Here is a 5,000-nt window from a genome sequence, read left to right on the forward strand (position 1 = left end):
TCTATCTCAGACTTTACATGATTGAAACACACATAAATGAGATCAAATAATGCAGAAGAAATAAATCTTAAGCTATTGAAAGGGATACAGCTCCACTCCCATCCCCTGGCTGTCATCTTGGCAGTTCTCTCAGAAATAATCTCATGGAGATAGACTTCAAAACTCTCTACAAATTCTACTATACCCCCATTGGGTTATACAATAGATGTGTAAATTCCTCCCTGCAATTCCTTTCCAGGAAAGGGATTTAAATAAACTGTAGCCTACATTGGTCATGGGTCTTGGTGTGATTTCTTTCTTATTGTGTTGGTGGCCAAACTTCTGACTGCATGTTATAAATAGCATGGGAAATTCTTCATTTAAAGTTTACTGATTATTTTCTAATTTCTAATTTATTAATTTGCTAATAAATTCCAGATATTGAAATAGTTGAGAATAAATCAACATATTTGCAGCTGCAAATCCATCCTTCCAGACCCTCAAATCTTCTTGATGACAATCTTTTGTTCCTTTTACTGGGTTCTCTGGGAACAAAGGTTTATTGGTTTTCAGCTTGGCCCCATCTGTTCCCAGAGTCCCAACATTCTGTGCACAAAGGAGTGGGGTTAATAATGAAGCAGTTTTGCAACTAGACCCAGGCAATGACCAAAGAAAATATAAATTGACCTTTGCTGTTTCCATGTCTGCCCAATGGCAGAGGAGGCATGAGATCCATGAGGTGAGAGTCAGGCTAGGAAATGTAGCCAGCGACTGTGCTAGCAAGGGAGGAATTACAGATCTGGTGGATGGAGGTTTCCTGTTAGAGAACAAAAGGGGAGAACCTGTGATGTGCTCTGTCCAAGGAAGGTTATGAGAAAGAGGGAACAGGGATCCAGGTGCCTCTCCCCAAGGAAACCTCAGACAAAGTATCTCCTCTTGGACAGGAGCAGCAACCTTCACACTAGCAGTTAGAGCCATCTTTAGGTTCAGAAATTCATAGTTTCAAAGGCTCTAAGGCCAGTCCTGATCATCTAGTCTGACCCCCTACATAACACAGGCCCTAGAACGTCTGCAGAAGAATTTCTGTTTCACCACGGTCCCATGTGGTGGGTCTAATCATGGGGGTACAGTGTTTAACTACAGATCAAATGGTCCTTGAGTCACATCCTAGTGCCCCCTTTGAAGTCTCTGTTAATAAGCAGCAGGTTTCACACAAACAAAAGGAAGTATTTTTCACACAACGCACAGTTAACCTGTGGAACTCTTTGCCGGAGGATGTTGTGAAGTCCAAGACTTTAACAGAGTTCAAAAAGGAACTAGATACATTTATGCAGGAGAGGTCCATTAATGGCTATTAGCCAGGATGCACAGGGATGGTGTCCCTAACCTCCGTTTGCCAGGAGCTGGAAATGAGCGTCAGGAATGGATCACTTGATCATTCCCTGTTCATTCCCTCTGGGGCACTGGCTACTGTCAGACAGTTTTACCCAGGCTGGGCGCTCTTGTGTTGCTTATGTTCTTGGTTGTATGAACTAGCTGGCTATTAGAGGAGCAGTTGGCTTCAAAAGACCAGTCTCTTGGATCTGTGAATCCTGGGCAAACTAATTCCTTTCCTTTAGAGAATGACAGAAAAACCCATTTCCTCCTTCTTTCTACTCCAGGCTTCGTTCCTTTTTCCAAAGACTCGCCTCTAGGGAGCACAGAGAGATCCCTGTGCACAAAGTGTTCCTCCAACCTGCAGCAATCGAGGCATGCTCTGTCCTCAGCCAGCAAGAACAGGCCTTGCCAGAGAAGCCCCAGAGAAACAAATGCTCATGGACCATCTTATCAGGCATGAAAAGACTCTGTGTCTGTAGCCAATCTGACACCTCGATGGCAGAGAGCAATGAGGAGAGAACAGTTTCCTCACCACGAAGGTGGACGCACTTGTCCCTGAAGAAGAAAACAGCTGAGACCCAGGTGGAGTCAGAGGAGGTGAAGCTGCAGGAGAACACAGAAAAAGTTGAACTGGATCTTACAGGTGAGGATTCAATCCACATGGTTTGTGGCGAGGAGCATGTGAGGAATACTCACACCAGTCACTCTACAAGCCTTACATATCAGGGCTTCTCACGGGACAGTGATGGGAACCTCAGACTCTGGAAACCATTTAGTGCCGGATCCTCCTGGACAGGGTGGCCGAGGTCCATCGCTGAGGTGGGGAGAGCTGACAGTGTCAGATCACCCCCCTCTGGGGGTCTGGCACTGTGGGGTGGGGAGTACTAACATTGCTCCAGGCTGTAAGGAGAACAGAGAGGCTGGATGTTGTAGGAAATCATTTCTTGTCTCCTGGATCGGGTCTGTTTCATCAGTAAAATGCTCCAGAGGTCTCAGCAGGTCACAGCTGGGAACCGTACCAGAGCTGAGTCGTTACTTCTTGGGGGGTTAAGTGCAAATGAGGCCTGTTGCCCATCACTGACAGGAACACTGTGCAAGGGGAGGGGAAGAGTAGAATACACCATGGAAAAGAAACTGGCCCCTAGATCAGAGGAAGCCTCATGTGGTAAAAGCCCCCAGCGAAGAGCCATGAGATCGGAGTTCTCTGCTTAGCTCTGCCCACAACCTTCAGTCTGACCCTGGGCAAGTCGCTTCAGGGCTCTGGGCCCGACTTCCGTCCTCTGTAAACCAGGGATAACACATGGAAAAGCGAAATGTTACGAATGTTTCTTTCTGCTTCAGGGACGAAGGAGGAGCCGTCTGAGTCGAAGGGGAAGTGCGGAAAAGGGAGTCCAGAAGAGCAGGAAGAAGAGCGCGCTCCCATCCCCTCATTACCAAGCAGCTCCCATCTGACAATGGTAATGACGCTTTGTGACTGAGATAATGGAAAGCATCCCCTGCTGTGTGTATTAATGTCTCCCGGAGCTGGTATCTCTGACAGGAGAACTACCTGCCCCTTGCTCAGGGAGCTGAAAGGAAACATTCTGCACGTCATCAACTCCAGCCAGTCTTTATGAGTTTCTCTAGGTTGTTTGCATAAGGCAAATAATCCAGATTGACAAAGGGGTTTAGGCACCTAAAGAAGTACACAAGTGCTTAGTGGGATTCGCAGAAGTGCCTGACTCAGGTGCCTGATTCTGATGCACTTTTCATGGCACACAGGCACTGCTGAAAATCATACGAGGCCCATCCCTGCACTTGTAGACACTGAGACACCATTGTAACTCTGATGATTAGTGACAGAGCACCCTGCAGCACATACAAAAGTCTGCAATTCTGGGAGCTTCTGACACGCCGGGGGGCTGGAGTAGCTATGCGAGTGTGTCACTCTGGTGTGCTCTGCTGTGTCCTCAGCTGCTGCCATCCAGGACAGACGGTGCTGATCCAGACACGCAGGCCAGCTGCAGTAATACTCAGGAGGTGCCTGAGACACCAGGACAAAGGCCTCCAGCACCCCAGGCCCTGGGTTTAGATGACCCTGGAACCAGGTCCCCTGGACTAACATTGTGCCCAGTAAGTTCTGACCCACAAGGGTCTGGCCCCAGAAGCCCACAGTTTGGGATTCTCCTCAGCCAGGCAGACTCGCTCCTTCAGTCGAAGCTACTTTCTGTCCTGCCGGCGATTTCTGCCTGTTTTGTGGCAGCGCCACACGCTGTGGGGTGGGGAAGGAAGAGGCATTTCCGTTGGGGCCTGTTCTCAGTCCTTTCCGCGCAGACACCGTGGGCTGCTAGAGTTGCTGAGCCAATCTGCTCAGGCGCTCGGGGTGGGATGGGACGCGGGGCAGGTTCTCCAGCAACCCCTCGGCTGCACTCAACAAGCAACTTGAATGGGCTTTGCAGGCCATTGGGGCTTTCTCAGCACAAGCTGGGCTCCTGGGAGGAGGGGCTAGAGAGGGAGGAAATGGGGTGGCCCTTGGGGTCCCAGCACTGGCTGAGAGGCTCCCATCTCTTCTCAGGCAGAGGGGGCGAGGGGAGCGGATGAAAGACTGAGGAAACCTCGGCACCTGTTGAGGCTTTTTAAGAAAAGGGCTCAGCCGGAGTCTCCACGCTCACTAGGCCCTGCCAGCCTCCCGCGGAGACAGACTATTCCAGGGCAGCTGCCCAATGGAAATACTCCGTCCCAACAGGCTTTGTCCCTGTTCATTGCAGACCCCCGGGGAGCAGCTTTCCTCAGCCCAGCCCCAAGCCCTGCTGATGAGAGCCGTGAAGGGTCTGACAACACCCACCCTGGAGCGATTTAAAGCCGCAGAGGAAGAGCTGAGGGCCATCGTATCTCTACACGGAGACAAGATGGAGAGAGTAAGAGACTCCCGCCGTGGGGCAGAGGATGCTAAGCAGAGAGGGGGAGGGGAGAATTTCCTCTCCTAGGAAACCGTTCCTGGGACATGCTGGCATGGTGCTTTGAAGGTTGGCTCAGCCCCTTTCCATTCATCGCTTGGCCGCGGGGATCCGCGGCGTCAGGTTTGTAACGTGCTCTCTGCCCGCTGGAGCTCTGACACGTCCCTGAGGACAGCCCAGCCACACTGAAGGTGCCGAGAGCCCCAGCCCTGGCAGCGCAGCACTTACCTAGTCTGCCGATGGGCCTCCACATTAGGCTCCAGGAGCAGACATGGTTTCCTCAGACATGCTGCAGGGCCTTGTTTGTCCAGCTGAAGTATCAGGAGGAATTTGGCTTTGCACTTTTCTCTCTGTCTCTCCCAAGCTCTGATCCTGTTGCCCATCCCCACAGATCTGAGTGTCTGCCCCCCTGAATTAGATTGGCCTAGGGAGGTCTCTGGCAGACTTCATTTCTACATCCCCTGGGTAGGAGGCTCTCGGTATCATTTACTCCCCTGATTAATGAAACTCCACCACCCTCCTGGGAGGTAGGAATTGAACCCATTGGATACCTGGGGAAACTGAAGTCCAGAGAGCTCCTTGACTTGCCCAAGCCTGCGCAGGTGGGTTATTGAGAAAGGAATCAGGGTTCATGTTCCCTACAGTTCTTTAAACGTTGCCTTTTATCACTCAGCCTGGAAATAGGTGACATTCCCGCCCTTCTCCAAA

The 5,000-nt window shown here is 50.7% G+C and overlaps 1 long non-coding RNA gene across 1 annotated transcript; it reads left to right on the forward strand.

Annotated features, from left to right (window-relative positions):
• The first annotated feature begins 1,549 nt into the window (after window positions 1-1,549).
• LOC135980524 (uncharacterized) lies at window positions 1,550-4,430 on the forward strand. The gene is made up of 3 exons (XR_010597549.1): window positions 1,550-1,999; window positions 2,698-3,468; window positions 4,104-4,430. It is a non-coding gene; the product is annotated as an uncharacterized LOC135980524 (long non-coding RNA).
• The last annotated feature ends 570 nt before the right edge of the window (window positions 4,431-5,000 follow it).

The sequence above is a fragment of the Chrysemys picta genome, unplaced genomic scaffold (genome assembly GCF_011386835.1).
Source record: "Chrysemys picta bellii isolate R12L10 unplaced genomic scaffold, ASM1138683v2 scaf3897, whole genome shotgun sequence".
Taxonomy (NCBI): Eukaryota; Metazoa; Chordata; order Testudines; family Emydidae; genus Chrysemys; species Chrysemys picta.